Source organism: Bufo bufo, chromosome 2 (genome assembly GCF_905171765.1).
Source record: "Bufo bufo chromosome 2, aBufBuf1.1, whole genome shotgun sequence".
In the NCBI taxonomy this organism is placed as follows: Eukaryota; Metazoa; Chordata; class Amphibia; order Anura; family Bufonidae; genus Bufo; species Bufo bufo.
In genome coordinates, this window is record NC_053390.1 from 746,053,441 (window position 1) to 746,080,197 (window position 26,757).

Below are 26,757 nucleotides of genomic sequence, written 5' to 3' on the forward strand. Positions count from 1 at the left end.
AGGAGCAGGCGCTCGTCTGCGATCAGCCTGGAATCTCTGGCGCTGCGCAGAGACCTCAAGGGACTTCTGGATCTGTACCCAAGAAGCACGTAGGACGGAAAGGTGATCCTCCACAGCCGGAATATCCTGGGGAGAGAATACCTCCGGTAACACGGCAGGTTGGAACCCATAATTGGCCATGAAGGGAGACGTCCCAGAGGAAGAGTTCACCGCCGTGTTCCTGGCAAACTCAGCCCAAGGCAGGAGGTCAACCCAATTGTCTTGGTGATCGGAGACATAGCAACGAAGGAATTGCTCCAAGGCCTGATTGGATCGTTCTGCGGCCCCATTGGACTGAGGGTGGTAGGCCGAGGAGAAGGAGAGATGAATCCCCAACTGGGAGCAAAAGGCGCGCCAGAACCTGGACACAAACTGACTCCCCCGATCCGACACAATCTCCTTAGGCAAACCGTGCAACCGGAAGACCTCCCTGGCAAAAATCGTGGCCAACTCTTGTGCAGAGGGTAACTTCTTGAGAGGAACACAGTGGCACATTTTGGAAAACCGATCCACAATCATGAGAATGACCGTATGGCCTCGGGATGCAGGGAGGTCCACAATGAAATCCATCCCCAGGTGTGACCATGGGCGCTCCCCGGTGGCTATGGGTTGCAGAAGGCCCAACGGAAGGTGCCGAGGGGACTTACTCTGGGCACAAACGGAGCATGCCGCTACATATGCGGCGATGTCGGAACGTAGGGAAGGCCACCAGAACAGACGTGAAACAGCCCAGGACAGCTGATTCTTTCCAGGATGCCCCGCGGTCTTGGAGTTATGGTAGGTTCGCAACAACCGAGTGCGCAACTCCTCAGGCACAAAACATCTGCCGTTGGGTCTCCCAGAGGGAGCACCAGATTGAGCCGCCAAAATCTGCTCACCCAGGGGAGAGGTCAGGCTGGTGCGAATGGCGGCCAGGATCTGATTCGGAGGTATGACCGAAGTCGGAATCGACTCCTCCCTGGACAGCTCGGAGTACTGCCGTGATAAGGCATCCGCCCTGATGTTCTTGGAACCGGGTAGGTAGGAGACCACGTAATTAAAACGTGACAAGAACAGAGCCCATCTGGCCTGACGTGGTGTCAATCTCTTGGCCTCAGAAAGGTAGGTCAGATTCTTGTGGTCCGTCAGGATGAGAACCGGAACCACCGAACCCTCGAGCAAGTGCCTCCATTCTTTAAGGGCCTGCACGATGGCCAATAACTCCCTGTCACCAATCTGATAGTTGCACTCCGCGGAAGACAGTTTCCGGGAGTAAAACCCACAAGGAAGCAGAGGACCCTCTGGTGTTCTACGCTGAGACAGAAGGGCGCCTACTCCCGTCTCAGACGCGTCCACCTCGAGGACAAAGGGCAACCCAGGGTTGGGATGCGACAGAATCGGAGCCGACACAAAGGCGGACTTTAGGGCCTCAAAAGCTCGGATGGCCTCGAGCGGCCAGACCTGGGAATTACTGCCCTTCCTGGTCAGATCCGTGAGAGGCTTGGCCAGCATGGAAAAGTCCCTGATGAACTTCCGATAATAATTGGCGAAGCCCAAAAAGCGCTGCAGGGAACGAAGACCACTGGGCTGTTGCCACTGTAAGACAGCCGAAACCTTCTCAGGATCCATGGAGAACCCCTCAGCGGAAATGATGTAACCTAAGAAGGTTACCTGGGATCGGTGAAATTCGCATTTCTCAAGCTTACCGAACAGCTTGTTCTCTCGTAACCGTTGCAACACTCGTCTGACATCCAGAATGTGGGCCTCCATGGATTCAGAATATACCAAGATGTCATCCAAATAGACTACCACACACTGCTGCAACAGGTCACGGAAAACATCGTTGATGAATTCCTGAAAGACTGCGGGCGCATTGCACAACCCAAAGGGCATAACCAAGGATTCGTAATGACCGGTCCTGGTGTTAAACGCGGTCTTCCACTCATCGCCCGCCTTGATCCTTACCAGGTTATATGCCGCCCTCAGGTCGAGTTTGGTAAAGACCGTGGCCCCTTTAAGGCGATCGAACAGCTCGGAAATCAAGGGTATCGGGTAAGCGTTCTTGATCGTGATGCGATTGAGACCCCTGTAATCGATGCAAGGCCTCAACTCACCGCCCTTCTTTTTCACAAAGAAAAATCCAGCCCCTGCCGGGGACGAAGATTTGCGAATGTGTCCGCGTGAAAGCGCCTCCCTCACGTACTCCTCCATGGCCTCATTCTCCGCTACCGACAGTGGATAGACTTTGCCACGAGGAGGAACGGCACCAGATTGTAACTCTATGGCACAATCGTATGGGCGGTGCGGAGGTAGGGCAACCGCGTGCACCTTATCGAATACATCCCGGTACTCCTCGTATTCAGGAGGCAACAGAGAGTCCGAGGAAGTACACAGCAACTTGACAGACCCATGGATGCAACTAGCCCCACACTGCGGTGACCACGAGAGGATCTCGACCGATCTCCAATCGAAAGTCGGATTATGCTTCTGGAGCCAGGGGTACCCCAAGACCACCGAGTAGTGTGGAGACGAAATAACCTGGAGGCAGACCGACTCTCTGTGAACGGCACCAATGGCTATTCCCACTGGAAGCGTCTCATGAGTCACGTGTGGCGGCAGAAGGGGTCTGCCGTCTATCGCCTCAAGAGCCAGTGGGGAACCTCGAGCCTGCAGAGGAATGGAATTGGCGGCAGCGAACACACTATCAATGAACAAACCACCAGCACCAGAGTCCACCAACGCCTGGGTCGTCACCGAGCCCCCGACCCAGGAGAGGACAACAGTGATCAGTGGTTTGTCAACACGGGAAACCGGGGACGAGGAGACTCCACCCAAGATCTGCCCCCGACAGGATCTCAGGGTACGAGCGTTTCCCGGACGGTTCGGACATGCCAACCGAAAATGCCCACCGAGACCACAGTACATGCATCGGCCCTCGCGTCTCCGGAGTGCCCTCTCCCCCTCGGACAGGCGAGCAAACCCCAGCTGCATGGGTTCACCCCCAGACAAGTCATCCCCAGGAGGCGTGGGAGGAGAGGGAGGCACGGGTGGGACAGCAAACGTAGGCACCAATCTGTTAGAAGACCTCCGCAGGTTCTCCTTAAAGGAAGGTCTCTCCCTGAGTCTGGTGTCAATCAAAATCAGGAAAGAAATAAGAGACTCGAGCTCAACTGGTAGGTCCTTAGCTGCAACCTCATCCTTCAAGGCATCCGAGAGACCATGAGAGAAAGCAGCGACCAGAGCCTCATTATTCCAGCCCACCTCTGCTGCCAGGGTACGAAACTCAATGGCGTATTCAGCTACGGATCGTGAACCCTGTCTGATGGACATAAGGAGCTTCGCAGCAGAGGCAGCACGAGCCGGCACATCGAATACCTTCCGAAGAGAAGCAACAAAACCGGAAAACTCGGCAACCACCGGATTGTTGTTCTCCCATAAAGGGCTGGCCCAGGCCAAGGCCTTGTCCGAGAGCAGCGAGATCAAGAAGCCCACCTTTGATCTCTCAGTAGGAAAGGCATGTGGCAGCAACTCGAAATAAATGCCCACCTGGTTAAGGAAACCTCGGCACTGAGTTGGCTCTCCCCCAAAGCGCTGTGGAAGAGGGGCAGAACCGGTCATACCCCGAAACACCGCAGGCGCAACAACAGGTGTCGGGGTAGACTCTGGCGCAACAACCGGAGCGGCAGTAGGAGCGAGCCCAGGAGCGACAACCGACCCATCGGCAACGGGAGCGAAATGAGCCGTGCGTTCAAGCAGGGTTTGCAACGCCACAGCGAACCGACCCAACAGGTGATCCTGCTGATCAAGTCTGGCAACCAGCGTGGGTAGCGAGGATGGCCCTGTACCGTCAGAATTCATGGCTTGGTCCTAATGTCACGGAACCATGAACCAGACGTACAACAAGAGATAAGTGAAAATAAGAAGGCTTTATTGAAAATAAAGCTGTAAAGCAAAAGTCCAAACGGATGGTGAAACCGAGCAGAGTCTTTGCGAAGCCAGAGGTCAGGAACCAGAAGGGTAGTCAGACGAAGCCAGGAGCAGGAACCAGCAGGGTAGTCAGACGAGGCCAGGATCAGGAACCAGAAGCAGCAGCAGTCTTAGAAGCATGTGAACACAAGAGGACCAAGCAAGGAACTGAAGCCACAGACCTCCTATATATATGAGCTAGGCATCCAGCTCCTCCCAGGGGAAGGAGGAGCCGCAGGGTGGAAGGCTACAAGAAACCCAGGACCCAAGATGGCCGCCAGCACATGTCAAACGAAGGAGAGCAGCAAGCAGGTAAGACCATGACAATTATACTGACAAGGGCAGATGTTTTAAGGTTAAATAATAAAGGGACCCTACAAAAGTTACCACATTTTAAAAACCACACCCATTAAATCATTTATCAAGAGCACTTTGACCCCACAGGTGTTTTGTAAAAAATAATTTATAGAAGATGGTACAGTAATTACAATTTTTCGCAGATACATCATTTCATTGCCTGATATTTTGTGCCCAGCATATGCCAGTGTGAAAAGTAATCCCTCTGGGGTGAACTAATAAATGGAACCCCCGATCAGTGACCCCATTTTGGAAACTTCAACCTCAAGGAGTGGAGTGAGCATTTTGATGCCACAAGTACTGTATTTGGCACCTTTTCCACAGATATAAAATTTCAGTGCACAATATTTTGTGCCCAGCTCATTCCATCTGAGAGACACACCACACAACTTCAACTTATAGGCAGGTAATACCGGGTACGGAAATGCCATGAAGGTGGATACAAGCTGCTGCATGGGGACATGGCAGGGCTCAATTGGGAAGGAGTGCCATTTGGGCCAATCGACTTTTGGAGCACATATTTTACTGAAATGTTTTTTGGGCACCACATCACATTTGCAGAGACCCTGAGGTACCCATACAATGGAAACCCCCAATAAGTGACCAAATTTTTGTAAACTACACCCCTGAAGTTATTTATGGAGGAGTGAAGTGAGCATTTTGTGGGAACTTGTAGGAAGCTTATTTTCTAACACAGCACCTCTATTATGCTTGAATTGTGACTGGTGTTACATTGTAGTCATATTGACATAAATGAGCTGTGTGATCTTCCTATATGACGGGCCAATGCAGGTGATAGGTCATCAATATTTATTAATGGATAATCCTTTTAAGTGTTTATATGTTGGGTCTTTGTTGAATGAGTAAGGGGACACTCATATGTGGCAGATTTGTTGCAAAAATTTCTGTAATAATCCTGTTCATATGAATGGGACATGCAGGTCCAAGGTCATGCTGCAGAAATAATCTAATTTTGAAATATGCTATGGATTTTTCAGTATCCTAAAAGAAGAGAAAAAGCCTGGACTCACATGTTAACTTTTGTCAGGAAATTTCATATTACCTTTAGGGCCTCCTGCATATGACCGTATCTGTTTTGCTGTTACGGCCTTGTTTATCCGCACTTTCCTATTCCACATGTCCTTATCTATTGTATAAAATGCATGTTCTTGTCCGCAACAATAAGACTTTATTTTTTTCTTTTACAGGACGGCACGATGGACATAAGGATGCAGACAGCACATGTTGTGCTGTCAGCATTTTTTGCATACCCATTGAAATGAATTGGCCCGCATCCGATCCGCAAAAATGCAAATCAGATGTGCACCAAAAACACAGTTTTGTGCACATTCCAAATGTAAGTGTATATCATTTGTAACAATGATTCTCTCTGAAAGTTCTACTGGTATCTTGACGCACTATGGCTAGATTATTACTTAATATTAGTGATATCCTGTCACACAACATTAAGATGATCGATTGTTTTAGAAGAGTGCTTCACTTTTTCAAGGATGGTTGAAGTAATGTGTTAATAAGTCTATAGTGACTATTTAAATGAAACTTTCGAAAAGAACACTTTATTTGCAACATAATTACGTTCAAATTATTCTAATTGAATAACGCAAGCAGAATTCAGAAGAATAAATCTTGATAATTCTTATCATGGGTGCATTTTGCATGTTTTACAGCACATGTGCAACTATAATTTATTGAATTTTAGGAAGCTGCCTTCCCCACTAGTAGTTCTAAACACATCAAATGAAGCAGTAAACTAAACAAAATTGCTTGAAATAACATTCACTGCAAAATTAGCTTACACCCATTAGGATAAAGTTGGAAATTAGAGATGGAAAATTTTTAGAACAGATGTACACTTTCAAAAATACAAATATACACACACTAAAGTAGACTCACACAAAAATAAAACACTGGCCAATTTATCAAGCCCTGCATTCCATAATTCTGACTTCAAAAAGTCACAAAATTAAGCTTTTGCAATATTTTGTGATATTTTGTATTTTTGACCGTGTGATCATTAGAGATGAGCAAATTTTTCAAAAATTCGATTCACCGCTTCGCCGAATTTTTTTGGAAAAATTTGGTTTGATAAGAAAAAATTCTCAGCAAATTACGTGAAAAAAACATCTATTTCCTGGTGTACAGAGCCTTTATAGTGGTGTAGAACACTGTGCCTTGCAGTAACATGCATAGGGAGTCTGCTATGGTAGTAAAATAATACTGTGAGTCCGTATGACATGCAGATGACAGTCGTCACACTTAGAATCACTGCACACTTCACTTATTTGGACAGTCACGGTGCCAAAACTGACCAAATAACTCTAGTATGAACTCAGCCTTACAGGTCGATGTTAGCGCCAAGAAAAAATGCACTCCTTTTACACTGTCATCAGCTGATTCCACATAGATGTCTAAAGAACTTGTTCTTTTACTAGCTGATACAAGTAATGCCCCCATGACAGAGTGGAGAGGGTGTCAGGAGTAAGTTTGTGTTGATGCCACCGATTATTTTGCCCTTTGTCTGATCCGTCATAAGAACAACCCTGTCTTTTGAGAATCCACCTTCACATGGTCAGCATTTGGTCAATAATCCATCAGTATTGCTAATGCCAAAAAAAAACAGGAGTGGATCCAAAACAGAGATGACACGTGAATGGAATAGTTGCATGTCTTCTGTGTTTTTTACCCACTCCTGCTTTGGGCTACCAAATGACAAACACATATTTTTTTAATGGGGGAGAAAAAACAACGTTTATTTAACAAACAGGATATTAACACACACAAAATACAACACAGAAGGGGCAAAACTACAAGATTTAAAAGACAAAACTAGAAAAACAAAGTGCTTCATCAAGAACAGATTGACGACCAGTGTCGGGGTGACCACGAGGGTGATGCATACGGATCAGGAAATGTATGGGGTTATGGCTGATAACTGGAGGACAGTCCAGCAAACAAGCTGAATCCAACCCATTCCGTGACGAGCTGGGTTGCTGATAAGTGGATTCTAAAGTGTCTGAAGAAATGCGAGTAAAGACATAGGAATAAATTGTCCACTTCTTCCAACGTGACCTCGTCCTTTAATTTATGACTCATTCCATAAAGTCTTGAAGTCCTCTGCGTGTATGGCCTAATAAATGTCCATGTGAAGTTCGACGGGCACAGAGAAAACAAGCTCTGTGGCCGACACTGATTCAGACACGTCATACCCGGTCCACATCGCTGCTAGCCACGTAAGATCCTGAGAACTGATCACCAGATTACCGAAACAACAGTCAAAGTTTCTTTGGAACCAAGTCCCTATAATAGCTGTAAGCGCCTTAGAGTCGTTATGCAGCAAGAGCGAGAGGCAAGTAAATATCTTAGGTAACACCTCCAATAGATCGTCCTCTTTGTACGTCCTGCAGAACCAACCTGTCCACACAATCCGGTCCTCTGTGCTTGCCTTGGTGAGTGGAGGCTTGAATGAAATCTGTATGAGCACAGCCAGTGCATCTCTGTCCTTTCCTTTGAGTCCGGGTAAACAGAAAAAAAATTGTCTTTTAGGTTTAGCTCTGAGCCAACTTCAGTGGCAAGACCCTTCAGCTTCTCATCAGCTATGTGGGCATACAGGTGCTTGGAATACTCTTTCAGTCTGGTGTATGAGAAATTATACATCGGTGTCACGCTGTATAGAGTCCATTGTTTTTGAAGGAGCAAAGCAGCCTATGCCGGATCAAGAGTTTCCTACAAGAAAGTGCACTGCAGGATTTTTCTTTTAGACAAGCTTCGCAAAGCAGACTGTCGACGTGCAGAGGTCAAGCTTTGAGGAGGATACCTCGAGCTGTGAAATTGACTGCTCCTTCGTGCCGATGACCTACTTCTGGCGGTTAACACCTCATCGGTTGGTGTTTGCATATCCTAGCGATAAATGATGATCCTGTTCACTGACTGTAAACAGAGATATTGACAGACAAACGTATCAAACTCTGATGCCATCTTTCTAGGCGCCACATCTCCTGACCCTTGACCAGCCAGATTTACCAGCATCTGTTCCAGGACATGAAGCAGTGGAATGACATCGTTCATCCTGTAGTCCTGGCGACTGACAAATAATGTGGCATCGTCAAAGGGGCCTGAGCAAACGGCAGGTGTCACTCATGAGCTGCCACTGGCTGACATCAACGTTACACAAGGGACTACTCTTATCCGCTTGGATCATCAGGAAATCGTTTATGGCCTTTCTCTGTTCATACAGTCGGTCTAATATATGGAGGGTAGAATTCCAAAGGTTGGAAACATTGCATATCAGCCCATGTTGGGGATGCAGTTCTGCCTGCAGCTCAAGGAGGGTGTGCTTTGCAGTGTACGAGTGACTGTAGTGCATGCAAAGTTTCCTGGCCATTTTTAGGATGTCTTGCAGATGAGTGAAAGACTTCAGGAACCGCTTGACAACCAGATTGAACACGTGTGCCATGCAGGGCACATGGCTTAGCCATCCTTGACGCAGCACCGACACCATGTTCTTCCCGTTGACGGTCATTATGGTTCCGATTTTGAGTTGTCGTAGAGAAAGGCAGGATTCGATTTCTTGCTGAAGGACACAGAGCAGATCCTCCCCTGTGTGACTCCATTCTCCCAGGCAAAACCAGGGTTGCACATGGCTTGCATACACTACATGCCTCCAACATAATTATTGGATCTCTACATAAAAATAATGTATTTGGTTTAAATCGCGAGAGGGGCATTGCTAGAGACATTGATTTAACAAGAGATACAGAGCAGCGTAGTTTACTTTGAAATTAAAAATTTCAACACTGCGTAATTAAGCCCATGTTGCAAAAGGAGGTGTGTAGTCAACATAATTTTTCAAGCCCATTTCACATAACACATTTCACCACTACGTAATTTGTTCCATACCGCAAAAGGAGGTATACATTCACCCATACATTTTCCGAAAAAGAGCCAGTGTCACAAAATAATTTCACTACTAAGTAAGTCGTTCCATACCGCAAAAAGAGGTATACATTCACCCATATGTTTTCTGAAAAATAGCTAGTGTCACAGAAAAAATTTCACCACTACGTAGTGCCATACCGCAAAAGGAGGTGTACATTCACCCATATATTTTCTGAAAAAAGCCAGTGTCACCGAAAGAATTTCACCACTAAGTACGTCGGTCCATGCCGCAAAAGTAGGTGTACACTCACCCATACATTTTCCGAAAAAGAGCTAGTGTCACAAAAAGAATTTCACCGCTAAGTAGTTTCATACCACAAAAGGAGTTGTACATTCACCCATACATTTTCCGAAAAAGAGCCAGTGTCGCAGAAAGAATTTCACTACTAAGTACATTGGTCCATAGCACAAAAGGAGGTGTACATTTACCCATACATTTTCCAAAAAATAGCCAGTGTCACATAACAAATTTCACCACAAAAAGGGGTTTAACACATATAACGGCACCACTGAATGGCAAGTAGGCCCTTAATTGAGAGGGCTCGCACATGGCTTGCATACAATACATGCTTCTAACATAATTTTTGGATATCTACATGAAAATAATGAATTTGCTGTAAATCGCGAGAGGGGCATTGCTGGAGACATTGACTTCACAAGAGATACAGAGCAGCGGAGTTCAGCCACCTCTATTTGCTTCCTGCTTTTTACTGCTCCTGAATTAAAATTGGGGCAACCAGCTTCAGCTTCCTCCCATGTGTATGCCTATGGAGTCCTTTTGTTATGGCTTTGCACAGGGAGCAAGATTGTTACGCACAATTCTGATGGAACTCCTGATCTCTAGAAACTGGACTTGGACTCCAAGGCAGAGGCTCTCCTGTCATGTCTTGTGTGCTGTGGAGATCGAATGCAGACGGAGCAGATAAAAACACATGAATGTTTTCAACTTAGGGAATCTGCTTGATTTAATTGTGAATAGATAGTAAAGGGAAATTCTGCTGGTGTGTTGTCATCAGCGTTTTCATTATCTTTACTGCAGGACCCACAACAACATAATTCAAGCCATACCACAAAAGGAGGTGTACAATCACCCAACAATTTTCACAATAAAAATTGGCTGAAATAAAAATTTCCACCAAAGAAAGAATAATGGAATTCTGTTCATACAGAAGAAAGTCTACTATCACCCATCAATTTTCCCGAAAAAGCCTGTTTCACATAAAAAATTTCACCACTAGAGATGGCCTTGCGGTTCGCCCGGCGGTCGTTTCGCGGCAAACTTTGGGTGTTCTTGATTCGCCGAACATGTGAACATATGGAAATATTCTCCACCGCCATATTCTTTTACATTGTGAACAACTTTGACCCATGACACATCCATCAAGTGGTACAGGACAGCCAATTGAGACGTTTCAGCACATGGACATACCCCCTACCTTATAAATAAACCTGATCTGGCCACCAATTTACATTTAGTGTTTTGCCAGTGTAGGGAGAGGTTGCTATGTGGAGCAGGGACAGGCTGTTGGGGACACCAAACACTAGCTAATAGGGCCACAAAAGTCCTTTTAAGGACTGGTATAGGTGTGCTATCGATAGGTGAGATACACAGGGGGGTGCGATATACTTATAATATACTTTTATAATGAGTCAAAAACACATAGATCTATATAGTGATCACCTAGAAGTCAGGGGCCTAGGGGCTAGGGGCTTACTAGGGCCATTTTTATATAGGGTAAGGTTCCGGACGGGGTCGCTCTTACCAGGGCGGGTGGTCTGTGGTTAGGCTAACAGGGCCAGAATATCACCCCCCTGTAGGGCAATATCAGGGACAGTTCTTTGCCCAACCTGTCCTTTAATACCACATCATCATCTAGCCCAGGGATAGATGTTTTTTGCTTTCCCTCCAAGATCCATGGATGTGCACTGGAACCCCTCGGATTGTGGTAAGACATATGGTTTCTGATTTGGTGCCGCCGAGCACATGTTATTGCCTACTATGCTTTTTGCTTAACTTTCTTTATTTTATTTTTTTCAATTCTTTATTGTAGAAAATTGTGGTATTACAGAAAAGACTGTTAAGAGACATTAAACAAAGTATGAAAAAACTACTTTTTTCAGGTACATTACTAAAATGGTTTTACAAATCATGGTATAAGGACAATCTTGCAAGGATCTAAGTGAAAGACAAGTGATTCATTTCAGAAATGATCTACACAAAGAAGAGTATACAGTATAATTGCTACATTGTTAATAGTTCCTGAAAGAAGTCCAGGGTAGCCAACATTTCTTAAATGTGATGTTTCTATTGTTTTCCCATGAGGCTAACTCTTCAAATCTATAGAGTTGATCTATTTTAGCTATCCATTAGGGAATGGGTGGATTATCTTCAGATAACCAGTAATGGGGGATCAAGAGGCGTGCTGCGTCTAAAAGGTTATTGAATAATGGAGGGATAGGTTCCAAGGTGCTGGGAGTGTAAATACCTAAGAGTGCTAATTGTGGTGTCATTGGGATATTTGAGTGAAATATCTTGTTACATTCTTCAAATATTTCTGACCGCTATGTTTTAATTTGGGGACAAGACCACCAGATGTGAAAGTATGAACCCTTATCTTTACAGCATCTCCAGCATACATCCGAATTTTCTATTTTATATCTACAGGTTATATCCTTTTTGCTTAACTTTAATAATTAAATTTATTTTCATTTTGTGGGATATCTTTTCCATTTACACGTCCGCAAAATGGGTCCGCATCCATTCCGCAATTTTGTGGAATGGGTGCAGACCCATTCATTTTTGAATGGTGCCGGAATGTGCTGTCCGCATCCGCATTTGCTGATCCGCATCCGCATTTGCGGATCCGCACTTCTGCATCCGTGCTTCCGTTTCCGCAAAAAAATAAAACATGTCCTATTCTTGTCCGCAATTGCAGACAAGATTACGCATTTTCTATTATAGTGCCGGCGATGTGCGGTCCGCAAATTGCGGAATGCACATTGCCGGTGTCCGTGCACATTGCTGGACGTGTGAATGGACCCTCATAGTAACATTATTAAAGGTTACGTTTTATTTTTATGTATATTCTAATGGATTGCCTTCCTTGTACAATGTTATAATATACTTACGTAGAAGTCTCATATTTTTTCAGTCAGTAGCAATGCAGCTCTTATGGCTGTGTGGGTAAGTGCTTTGCCACTGATACAGAAGGTCGTGGGTTCTAATCCCAGCAGAAATTCTTCTGAAATACAGACTACACAAGTACTGACTCCATATATGGACATATATCGACTGTTACTGCCATGGGGGGAGCAGGAGGCACTTGATACTGGAACATAGAGGGAGAGGGGTTGGCACCTGATACTGGCACATGGGGGGGGGGTTGGCACTACGATACTGGCACATGGGGGGTGGGAAGGAGAGAGGCACTTGATACTTGCACATGGGGGGAGAGGCACTTGATACTGGCACTTTTTTTGGGGGGGAGATGGCACTATGATACTGGGACATGGGGGGAAGGAGAGAGGCACTTGATACTGGCACATGGGGGGGTGGCACTTGATACTGGCACATGGGGGGTTTGGCACTATGATACTGGCACATGGGGGGGGGGTTGGCACTATGATACTGGCACATGGGTGGTGGGAAGGAGAGAGGCACTTAATACTGGCACATTGGGGGGAGATGGCACTATGATACTGGCACATGGGGGTGGGAAGGAGGGAGGCACTTGATACTGGCACTTTTGGGGGGGGAGATGGCACTATGATACTGGCACATGGGGGGGAGGAGAGAGGCACTTAATACTGGCACATTGGGGGGGAGATGGCACTATGATACTGGCACATGGGGGGAGAAAGGCACTTGATACTGGCACTTTTTTTTGGGGGGGGGAGATGGCACTATAATACTGGAACATGAGGGGGAGAGAGGCACTTGATACTGGCACATGGGGGGGTTTGGCACTATGATACTGGCATATGGGGGTGGGAAGGAGAGAGGCACTGGATACTGGCACATTGGGGGGAGATGGCACTATGATACTGGGACATGTGGGGGGGGGGAGAGAGGCACTTGATACTGGCACATGATGGGGGCATCTATGGGGACACTTACTGGCACATTATTGGGGGGCATTATGGGGGACACTAGGCCGGCATCAGAGGCCGGACACTGAGGGCATCTACTGGGGCACTATATATGGGGCATTTTATACTGGTACATTATGGGGGGCACTAGCAGGAAAGGGGAAGAGGAGCACTATGGGGGAATTTATTGGGGGCACTATATAGGGGTATTTTATACTGGGACATTTTGGGGGCACTATGGGGACATTAGCTCAACTGGGGGCATTACAAGGGGGTATTTTTTGCATTGTCACATTAAAAGGAGAATTATTTCTACTAGGGGGGGGGATTATGGTGGGCTTTATTACTCCCCTATGGTATGACCCCCTAGTAGCAGCACAGCCTCTCCCTGTTCTGCTATCCCTCTGCCCCTTCTCCAAATCCTTATTATGAAATCTCTCTCATTAGGAAAAAACACAACATCAGCTCCACCGAGCCCCCGGCCAAAGTGTTGAAGTGGTGTCCGAGATCCCCAAGGGCCAAGCCAAGTAATTATAAGTTTTCATGTGAAATATGTTTATGTTATACACATATAACATACACTGTGCCACACAATATACAGTATACCGCTACACTATGTAGTCTGTTCTATAAGCACCATTATTTTGTGGCGGCGGACAGAAAATAATCTGGAAGTGCCGCTCCCGAGACCAGACTCTGACTGCTAGGGGGGGTCTGCTGAGCTAAAGGATGCCCCCTATGGCAGTAGCACCACCATAGCCCCCATATATGGCTAAAAAATTATTGCTTCGGGAAAGGGGGGGGGGGTGACACCATTTTCTACAGCACCGGGTGACACCAGCCCTAGCAACGACACTGGTACCTTACCAGTATCCATCTTGAAGGCGTGAGGGGTCAGGACATGCCCAAGAAACAGTATCTCCTGTACACCAAAGACACATTTCTCTTGTTTAGCGGACAACTGATTCTCCCTCAACACCTCTAATACTTGTCTAACATGAGACACATGAGATTTGAAATCAGGGGAAAATATCAAAATGTCGTCAAGATAGACAATGACAAATTAACCTAAAAACTGTCTAAGAATGTCATTCATAAAGTTTTGGAACACAGCTGGGGCATTGCGGAGTCCAAAAGGCATAACCTGATATTCAAAGTGTCCTGCCGGAGTTTTAAACGCCGTTTTCCATTCGTCTCCCTCCTTGATTCGGATTAGATTATATGCCCCTTTCAGATCAATCTTGGAAAACCAGGTTGCCCCCAGAACCTGGTTAAATAAATCCGGAATCAATGGGAGAGAGTATCTATTCTGGATAGTGATCTTATTCAATTTCTGGTAATCGATACAAGGCCTAAGACCACCATCCTTCTTCTTAACAAAGAAAAACCCTGCTCCCATAGGAGAGACAGAAGTTCTAATGTGCCCCTTACCGAGGCTTTCCTCCATGGCCTTGCGTTCGGGCTTAAAGAGATTATAAATACGCCCCTTAGGAAACCTGGCACCTTCTACTAACTCTGTGGTGCAAACATAATGTCTATGGGGTGGTAGAACCTCCGGGGTAGGTGATGAGAACACATCAGAATATTCCCTAATGACCGTGGGTAATATATCAGCTGAGACACCAGCTTGTACCACAGACAAGCACGAGTCACACTTAGGTCCCCATTTCACCAAGTCCCCTCTGGACCAATCAATAGTGGGGTTGTGTAATCGGAGCCAAGGCAACCCTAGTACCACCTCGACTGGTAAGTTCTCCAGGACTAAGAGGGAACATTTCTCAGAGTGGCACACCCCCACGGTTAAAGAAATTTCTGAGGTACATGACCTCACCATACCACCTACCAGGGGAGTGGCGTCAATAGCCATGAGATGGATAGGTGTAGGAAGAGAAAAAATTGGAATACCCAGTCTAATGGCGTACTCAGAGTCAATAAAGCTGGCCACTGAACCAGAGTCAATAAAGGCCTTACCCGGCCATTTATTAACCCCCAGAGATATTGTTATAGGTACCAAAAGCTTACATTTCGTAATATCAGGGTGTACCTGGTCTTCAGGTTGCCTTGCCTTGGGAGACTTAACAGAGAGGGCCTTCTTAGGACACTGGTTGATCCAATGGTCAGGATCTCCGCAGTAAAAACACACTCCACGTCTGCGGCGCAGATTCCCTTGAGTCATGTCGACCTGCATGGGTTCCTCGGTAGAGACCTCAGCGTTGTTTCTGGGGTAGAACTCAGGCTGGACCACCATCTGAGAAGAGAACTCTCGTTCCTGTCGTCTCTCTCTAACCCGTCGGTCAAGTCGGACTACAAGGGTCATCATCTCCTCTACAGTCTCTGAAAGCTGATAACTCACTAGAAGATCCTTTAAGTTATCAGACAGACCTGACCTGAACTGACTCTTAAGTTCTGGTTCATTCCATCCTGAGGGAACACACCACCTTCTGAATTGGGTTCAATACTCCTCCGCAGGTAGATTGCCCTGAACCAGAACCTTTAGAGCAGTCTCGGCTACCAGTGTCCTGTCTGGTTGATCATACAGGGTACCCAGGGCCTGAAAAAAACCCTCCACTGATGTTAAACAACTGGCGTCAGCAGGTAACGAAAATGTCCAGTCCTGGGGATCACCCTGTAACCGGGAAATGACAATGCCCACACGTTGACTCTCGGAGCCAGAGGATACGGGGCGCAAACGGAAAAAAAGTTTACAATTTTCTTTAAATGAAATAAACTTCTTCCGATCTCCAGAAAAGTGCTCAGGAAGCTTAATCTGGGGCTCTAAATTAACTAATCTAAATCTAAAGGACTGGAGGCCTGAGGGATGGAAGTAGTTTCTCCCCTAGCTCCTGCACCATCTGCATCAGGTTAGAGACATGGTCAGTCAGGATCACCAGAGGATTCATGATACAGTGGTTAGGTTACGACCTGTTAATCTGTGACAGTCACATACACTACACACAGGGGGGAGGATAGTGACCACTGAGCTCCACCCTCACCTCTGGCCCTGCCTACTTGCCTCGCAAGTCCTAATGACAGGGGACAACTAGACGGCAGTCCCTAACTTAGGATACGTGCTGGGAAGAGAGACAAGACAAATAACGGAATGTGAACGGACCGGGTCAGAACTAAGAGAGCTACGCAGTACAAAGGGTTAAGAAAAGAATGGTCAGGAGAAGCCGGGGTCAAATACCAGGAGAGTAGAGAAGAACCAGGGGAGTCCGCAAAGAGTAGTCAGGTGGGAGCCGAGGTCACAATACCAGGAGGGATGCGCAGTACAGGAGGAGCAGGCAAAGGATCGTCAGGGAACAGGATCAGGTGAGTAATCAGTAGTCCAACAAATAGCCAGGAACCTAGAATTAACAGGCAACCTGTGGCCAGCAGGCTGCCTGTATTTATAGTGGGGTCTGAGGGTCATGTGACGTGGCCAGCGTCACATGACCGACAGACAGACAAGTCGAGCACCGAGTGATCAGCTCGGCGACCAAGGCAGACCTAGGAGCAGGGAGCCTCCCAGCTAGCAAAGCCACCCTGGGAACGAGGCCAAACACAGATCCTCGTTCTCGAAGCTAAGCAGCAGGTCTGCAGCTGATGGGAGACCGAGTGCGCCTTTGATGCCCAGTGACAATGTGGCAAATATGTCCCAGAATCTGTCAAATAACCGTTCACCTAGTTCTGAAAGTACAAATTATTGACAATCTGTTATCACGTGCAATTATGTAATACTCCACATTAATTATTAAGTATTGTAACTGCCCAGAAACACCCAGTTACTCCCATTATCAAAAAGGTATAAGAATAAAGATTTTTGGGTGGTCTAATCAGATCTCCATAGATACCGCATTGTCTGTGTCTATGAGTAGGCTGACTTAATTGCTTTGTACCTGTAAAACGAACTATTTCAACAGACACAACTTCTGCAGGAGCGTGCACATATTTTTTTTTTTGCTGCTGCTGACGACTTGAATCTTGGTGCACAGCACAGTTAAGTGCAAGGCAATAAAGTAGGCCTGGCACGTTTCTTGACCGAATACTGAATGGATTAGCTATGAATCTTAGTGCCCTGCACAGTGATGTAGATAGAGATAAATTACAACTGCCTGTAAGGACTCATGCACAAAACCATATGTATTTTATGGCCAGTAAAAAACGGATCCGCAAAAAATACGGATGAAGTCCCTGTGCTTTCCGTATTTTGTGGAACGGAACAGCTGGGCCCTAATAGAACAGTACTATCCTTGTCCGTAATGCAGAAAAAAATAGGACATGTTTTTTTTTTTTTTTGCGGAATGGAAATACGGACATACAGAAATGGAATGCACAAGGAGTAACTTCCGTTTTTTTTTGCATACTGTCCGCAAAAATAAAAAACAGAATGGACATGAAAAGAAAATGCGTTCACTTGCATGAGCCCTATGGCACTGTACCTTCAGAACAGTTTAACTATGAATATGGGTGCACTAGAATGTAATGCACATGTCAATACACTCCCCCTGCACTCTAACTGCAGTCTTCTTGCACCCTCCCTGAAGTTTAAGTTCCAAGCCTTCACACTGAGTTTGGGCCATCAAATGGGATAAATATGATTAGGCAGAGGGGCCTGGGTATACCAGATTTATCGCTATTCAAGATGAATTAATTCAAAACAAATTAAATTTCTTGATGAACTACGGTGAATTGTCTGAATCAAAAATTTCAAAACTTTGCTCATTTCTACACATGATATGTCTCAAATAGGGTTGAGCGAACCCGAACTGTAAAGTTCGGGTTCGTACCGAACTGTAAAGTTCGGGTTCGTACCGAACTTTACGGTGTTCGGCACCCGTATATTTTAACTTGAAGCGTCCCCATCACCATGGGAACTCCTCTATGTTAGAATATACCATCGGATTTGAGTTAGATCGTGCAAACTCAGATCCGACAGTATATTCTAACACAGAGGCGTTCCCATAGTGATGGGGACGCTTCAAGTTAGAATATACTGAGAACTGTGGACATAACTGCCCCCTGCTGCCTGGCAGCACCTGATCTCTTACAGGGGGCTGGGATCCGCACAATTAACCCGTCAGGTGCCGCACAGCCCCCGGTAAGAGATCAGGTGCTGCCAGGAAGCAGGGGGCCAGACCCCCCTCCCTCCCCAGTATTAAAATCATTGGTGGCCAGTGCGCCCCCCCCTCCCTATTAAAATCATTGGTGTACAGTGCGGCCTCCCCTCACCCCCCCCCATCATTGGTGGCAGCGGAGCGGCAGTTCCAAGCAGAGTCCAAGTTTAATCGCTGGGGCTCCGATCGGTTACCATGGCAGCCAGGACGCTACTGCAGTCCTGGCTGCCATGGTTACTTAGCACTTTTAGCAGCATTATACTTACATGCGCTGTCTGTGGCCGTCTGTGCGGCGCATTGCTTATAGCACAAACCTGTCACTTACCAGTAGGAGGAGCGCCGGCCGGCCACAGACAGCGCACGTAAGTATAATGCTGCTAAAAGTGCTAAGTAACCATGGCAGCCAGGACTGCAGTAGCGTTCTGGCTGCCATGGTAACCGATCGGAGCCCCAGCGATTAAACTGGGACTCTGATCAGAACTGCCGCTCCGCTGCCACCAATGATGGGGGGGGGGTTGTTAACCTGTGGCCACTGCCACCAATGATTTTAATTAGGGGGGGAGAGGGGAGGCCGCACTGGACACCAATGATTTTAATAGGGGGGGGCCGCACTGGCCACCAATGATTTTAATACTGGGGAGGGAGGGGGGGCTGCACTGACCACCAATGATTTTAATACTGGGGAGGGAGGGGGGTCTGGCCCCTGCTGTGTGGCAGCACCTGATCTCTTACAGGGGGCTGTGATCCGCACAATTAACCCCTCAGGTGCGGCACCTGAGGGTTAATTGTGCGGATCACAGCCCCCTGTAAGAGATTGGGTGCTGCCAGGCAGCAGGGGGCAGTTATGTACACAGTTCTTAGTATATTCTAACTTGAAGCGTCCCCATCACCATGGGAATGCCACTGTGTTAGAATATACTGTCGGATCTGAGTTTTCACGATTGTGAAAACTCTGATCTGAAAAAGCTAATACTATTACTTTCCGTTATAACCATGTTATAACGGAAAATAATAAAGTGAAGTTCGGGTCCCTATTGACTTCAATGGGTTCGGGTCCAAGTTCGGATCAAGTTCGGGTCCCGAATCCGAACTTTTTTTAAAAGTTCGGCCGAACTCCCCGAACCCGAACATCTAGGTGTTCGCTCAACTCTAGTCATAAATCTGATAATGCAGATCCCACAGTGTATTTTTTAGGAGAATGGAGGTTCCCATTCCCCCTTTACGTACAGTGCAATGGAGCGGTAGAAATTGTTCCATGTGCATTGACGTCCATGGGAGTTACTGAAAGTGTCAAGCAAGCAAAATTAACATTAAACTGTATGGAAAGCGGGACTTAACAGGAATTATTTAAATGGGGGACACCTCTGATGTATATGCTTCTAAAGTTACCTACATATTGTATTTATCAGAGAAAAATTGCCTCTAATTCGCATTAAGAAAATTCTCTGGTTGTTTTTGAGCACAAAAAATCTGAACCTGGATTTTTTTATTTTATTTAGGTAATGACTTTCCTATGCAATTAATTTTTTCATAAATGATGATAAAATTATACATAATAGATTATCAAAGTGGTAAGTCATACAGGAGTTTGCAAATATTGCATAGGCAATATTCGTTTTTGCGATATTTCGCAAATTTTTCGCATAATATTCGCAATAAATTTGTGAATTTTAGAATTCGTGATCTCCAGTCATTATTTTCGCAATTGCACATATCGGCACTAATGATGCACATATTTTTTGCGTAATACATGCAACTTCACATTTTATCAGGTCTGAGTAGATATTACTGATTGTTGCACTAAGAATTGTTGTGACATCACTGCACTGTCTCTGTAGCGTGTATGTATGGACAGCAGAGAAACAGTAATTCCTATCACACTACCTAACACCCTGCACTGGAACCTATCAGCTACACTATATCACTATCTAACCTACACTGACATCTCCCACTAAATATCTGTATTATATATATGAGCTAACTAACTATCTAATGTAATTGGATAAGGGATAGGATCTAGATGAAAGCACAGAGCACAGCAATGTCACTGCTCTCTCTCTCTCTCTGTACTGCAAAAAAAAAAAAATGCAGAAAATGGCTGCTGGAGAGTTTCTTATATAGAAAAGGGGTAGGCAACTTTCCTATTGGTCGCCAGGGATGTTGCTAAGCTGTGACAAAGATATTGCAGCCTTCTCATTGGCCCACAAGCAAGAAGGGAGGTTACTGAAAAAAAAAAAATCTAGAACATTCGCAATTATGAATATATAGCACTATATTCTACATCTTCATGAATCCTCTAAGTGCCGATATTCGCGGTAAAAATTAGCAATTAGAATATTTGCGATCAACACTAAAAATAATATGTAAAAGCATTATAGACACTGATACTTCAAAATATCTTTTAAAAATAATAAATTTTGTTACAAATGTAACATTAATAAATGATAATGTACAAATCCCATGTTGTGTCAGATTCATTATGTTAATCAGTTGAGTAAGTCATTTTTAAAATCTTCATTGTTAAAACATGTGTGAAATGTCTTGAAATTATAATAAAGTCTTTGCATATTTAATGTGACTAACAAAATAACATGCATTTCTCATCTCAGATATTTGATGTAGATTGTACTGGTAACATGTTAAGGGTTAATTATGGATCATAGTAGCAATTTAGGGAGATGAAAATATTAATGAAACATATGGTCCTGTGCATGAGTCCTTACAGGCAGTTGTAAAAATAAAGAGAAGACGCATATGATATTTGTGTAATTTGCCCAATAAAAGTAGATGGTCAAATATCAGAATGTATCCATGTAAAAATATTTTCCTGACTTGGACATGACAATATAAACTGTAACGAGCACCTTTGCTCGCTCTGTTCCGCTCTCCCGTCACTCCCGAGACTTCAGACCGCAATGTCTGATTGTTCAGTGATTCGATAATCCGGGATTCGAACTACAGCTATGTGCCAGTCAAATCCAGTGGTAATAGCTCAGTACAAACACCAGGCGGGATGTGTGTAAGTTCAAACAGGAATCTCTAATTTACTGAATGCACACAACCCACTTTTATACACAACAGTTTAAACACCCTGCCCAAACAACCACTTCATAATGGTCAATTGTAAAGTCCCCTCTAGTCCTCACTCAGGTCCTCTTGGCCATACAAATATGTGCTTGAAACAGAGTCAGCAGGGATTGGTCCGATAGCTTGACTTGGCGGGCGGATATGTGTGGCCATGCAGAGAAGTCCCAGGAGATAATTAAATTACTTAAGCAAACAAACAGAACAATGCCTTCCTTCCAGAACACGGAGCCGTTTGGAGGGAATTATCCTAAAGACAATGGTGAACAATCAAACAACCACAGAGTGATTTAAACCAAAGACAGGGCGGAGGACCCACCACTGTGTAATATAATCAAGTAAACATGGTTCAGTATTCCAAGGACCATGACAATACCCCGGGAAACAGTCCAACAGACACAGTGGAACCCCAAACGGGTCAACTCGAGGATGTTGGAAAAGTAGTATTAAGGTTCCAGGTTCGTCTGTCAGGATAATCCATACACATTCTCGTTTTTAGGCCCTGGCTGATATTGTATAGTGAAATTGTATAGTTGCAAAGCCAGGCACCACCTTAGTAATCTGCCGTTCTCTCCTGCCCCCTGGTTTAGCCATATCAAGGGATTGTGGTCCGTCATGATGGTAAAAGAGCATCCATACACGTAGGGTTGCAATTTCTTAAAAGCCCAGACTAAGGCCAAACATTATTTTTCCATGGCAGCATATCCAACTTCACGGGCTAACAACTTGCGGCTGAGATACACCACCGGGTGCTCTTACCCGTTGTCGCCAACTTGACTTAGTAAGGCTCCCAGTCCGAACATGGAGGCGTCTGTATGTACGAAAAAGCGTTTGTTAGGATTGGGGGCCGCCAGTATGAGAGCTAGCGTTAGGGCGGATTTTAACTGATGAAACGCTGTCTCGCACTCTGGGGACCACAGGACCTGTCTAGGGAGAGTCTTTTTAGTCAGGTCCGACAGCGGTTTGGCTATGTCACTATAATGGGGTACAAACTTCCTGTAGTACCGTGCTGTCCCTAAAAACGCAAGTACCTGGGTCTTGATTCTGGCAACCGGCCAGTTTAGAACGGCCTAAATTTTTGCAGGTTCCGGCCTCTGTTTCCCACATCCCACTCTATGTCCTAGATATTGCACCTCAGACATCCCAATATTACATTTGTCTGGCTTCAGGGTCAGGTTTGCGGCTCGGATCCTATCTAGCACTATGCCCAGGTGTGTGAGATGCTCCTCCCATGTCTGGCTATAGATTGCAATGTCGACAAGATATGCGCATGCAAAATCTTGAAAACCATTGAGGAGTTGATCTATCATCTGCTGGAAGGTAGCCGGGGCATTCTTCATCCCAAATAGCATTACCCGAAACTGGTAAAGGCCAAACGGGTTAATAATAGCCGACTTTGGAATTCCGCTTCCTAGAGAATCTGGCAGTAGACCTTACACAAGTCAATAGTCATCAGATAGTGTCCCTGAGCTATTTTGTCCAACATCTCATCCACTCGGGGCATAGGGTAGGCGTCTGTCACAGTACAGTCGTTCAGTCTATAGTCCACACAAAACAGGGTCATGCCATCTCGTTTTTGGACTAATTCTACAGGGGAAGCCCAGGGGCTTGCTGATGGCTCGATCACCCCTAACTCGAGCATCTCCCTAATCTCTGCTCTCATCCCTATAGGCTGATTGTCTCAGGGGCTTCTGCCCGGGGATCTAAAGTAAGAATGCTTTCAAAAATGGAAGTTTTAATTGATAAAAATCAATTAACAAAATGAAAAGTGAATGAAGAAAAGAGAAATCTAAATCAAATCAATATTGCCTCTTTCTACACTTATCAGGCCCAATCCCCCCACACCTCCATAGCTATTCATTCACTCTGAATTCACTATGAGAAGATAAAGTAGGAAGCAGATTCATAGTGAAAGAAAAACAGAGAGACAGCCAGAGAAGCTGCTGAAGGCTATAGCGAGTGTTATATCTTAAGTTAACACAATGCTGGTTTAACAGCTACACTGCTCAGTATTGCTGCCCTATGTCCATCATGCCCAGCTGCTTCTGAGGTTGTGCTAGAGAGAGATAGTAGAGCTGGATGAGCTCTATTCTTTACCTGTCTTCTTTACCTGTCATTATAGCTTCTAGTCTCATGTTCCTGCCCTCCACCCCCATAGACTTCTATGGGCATCTGTAACCTGATCTCACAGTAAAGTTTAGCAACCATATGTTCTCTGGAGATTTATTTTATAAGCGAATTTAAGGTGAATGGACTGTTAATTGGGTTCTTCTGGAATTATATAAAAATATCCTTTATTAATCAATCCTAGAATGTGACTAGGACAGATTGCCTACAATAGAAGAGCTGCTTATGAGGGTGAAGGATGATCAGGCCTCTACTCTGTGCCCTGACACCGGGCTTTAATTTAAATTACTGAGATTTGGTGTGAGGCTGTTCAGTCTGATGGGATATCTTTTGCATTATTGCTCCATTACTATCTATTCTACAATAGGAACTCTACAATATGATGATGTGTGTGATATGCTGTTATGGCTGATCTGCCTTCCTGTTTCTATCAGACTGCTCAGCTACTAACAGCTTATTGTATACAGGATTGCATCATCACTATGTATTGTAGAACAGAGGTCCTCTACTACAGTAGATAGTAAGGGAGAGATCATGCCTAAGATATGCTTCCAGGCAGAGCAGCCTGACAGCAAATCTCCATAATGTAAAGTGAAGCCAGGTGCTGGAACCAGAGTTTAGTGTATTGATGCCCCAGTACCTCTCTTCACATCTAAGCAGCTCTACAAGTAGAGGCAACTCATTGTGGTCACATTCTAGAACAGGTTGCTAAATGCAATTTTTCCATGGAGAGGTCTATGTTGGGAACTTCATAGACCCTAGCAATCATTAGATTATATAATAGGGTATCAGAAAATGGGACCTCTGGGGGGCGGAGCCTAGCTACCGACAGAGATGGACATGTGAACCTGCAGCTCCTCCACAACGCACCTCTAATCCACCTTCTTAGCGAACAGAAAACCTCCAAATTTGAGGAAAAAGGATCGCCCAGGGGACTCCACCTGCACCCCTAGATCGGTGGGGAGCCAAATGGACTTACAGAAATATTGGAAGCCGAACCTCGATCATGCTGCTGGGGAAGACTCCACCATGAGGCCGAGAGCGGGAAACACAGGAGACCCGGCCTCTGACTTAGACAGTTTAACGGGCAGTGACCAGAGTGAGTCTTCATTATCTCTAATCACCAAGGCATTTCTGAAGAAGACGATTCTCCAGGCCTTCAGGCCAGTCATGTAAGAACTGGCCGACATCAAGGCTGACCTCCGTCAGATGAATAATTGAGTAGAGTGCTTGGAATCCAAGCAGGCGGACATGGTGTCCCTCTCTGAGTCCATGATAGTGCACTCCTCGCTGCACTCCGATCACATCAATAAAGCGCTCCTCCTCATTGAGGATCAGGAAAACAGGAGCAGGAGAAGGAACATACTCATTAAAGGGCTCACTGCGCAATATGCCCCAATGGCCCTGAGGAAAGTCGCAATGGAGATGTTCAGCAACTTACTGGGCCATGACAGAGCTGCCGGGGTCACCATTGAACGTATACACCGGGCACTATGACCTAAGCCTAAGCCGGGGGACCCGCCGCGTGACATCATATGCGACCTCTTGTCATATGTGGACACCTCGCAAATTTTACAGGCAGCAAGAAAAAAACAGCCTGTCAGCTATGCAGGAGAGGTGGTTCACTTCTATCAGGACATCGCAACATCGACCCTGACAAAGCGGTGCATCCTGAAGCCGCTCTTGGAAACTCTCAGAGTGAAAAACCTGCAATATACATGGCTGTTCCAGTTTGGCCTGGCCTTCTGGATAAATGGCCTAAGGCTCACAGTCCACTCACCTGAAGATCTTGACAAAGTCTGGTCGGCACTGGACACGGAACCCATTCAGATCCCGTCATGGATGCCTGTGTTAGAAGATGTGGATCCACCATCGTCACTGCGCAGAGTAGTAGTCAAAACAGTCCAACACCGCGCTGCAACCCAGAATGCTTCCCCTTTATGGCACTGTGACCAGCGGATAGCTGATCGCTCTGTGAAACTGTTCTTCTCATGTAAGTTCCCTCCTGTATGCTCGGTTACATCCACTGCGCTGTCCCTCCAGTGTAAGCTGGAATATACTCCCTTACTCCCAATACCCCTTCTTATTTTCCCCCCCACAGCCCATTATACAGGGAGTGCAGAATTATTAGGCAAGTTGTATTTTTGAGGATTAATTTTATTATTGAACAACAACCATGTTCTCAATGAACCCAAAAAACTCATTAATATCAAAGCTGAATATTTTTGGAAGTAGTTTTTAGTTTGTTTTTAGTTTTAGCTATTTTAGGGGGATATCTGTGTGTGCAGGTGACTATTACTGTGCATAATTATTAGGCAACTTAACAAAAAAACAAATATATACCCATTTCAATTATTTATTTTTACCAGTGAAACCAATATAACATCTCAACATTCACAAATATACATTTCTGACATTCAAAAACAAAACAAAAACAAATCAGTGACCAATATAGCCACCTTTCTTTGCAAGGACACTCAAAAGCCTGCCATCCATGGATTCTGTCAGTGTTTTGATCTGTTCACCATCAACATTGCGTGCAGCAGCAACCACAGCCTCCCAGACACTGTTCAGAGAGGTGTACTGTTTTCCCTCCTTGTAAATCTCACATTTGATGATGGACCACAGGTTCTCAATGGGGTTCAGATCAGGTGTACAAGGAGGCCATGTCATTAGATTTTCTTCTTTTATACCCTTTCTTGCCAGCCACGCTGTGGAGTACTTGGACGCGTGTGATGGAGCATTGTCCTGCATGAAAATCATGTTTTTCTTGAAAGATGCAGACTTCTTCCTGTACCACTGCTTGAAGAAGGTGTCTTCCAGAAACTGTCAGTAGGACTGGGAGTTGAGCTTGACTCCATCCTCAACCCGAAAAGGCCCCACAAGCTCATCTTTGATGATACCAGCCCAAACCAGTACTCCACCTCCACCTTGCTGGCGTCTGAGTCGGACTGGAGCTCTCTGCCCTTTACCAATCCAGCCACGGGCCCATCCATCTGGCCCATCAAGACTCACTCTCATTTCATCAGTCCATAAAACCTTAGAAAAATCAGTCTTGAGATAT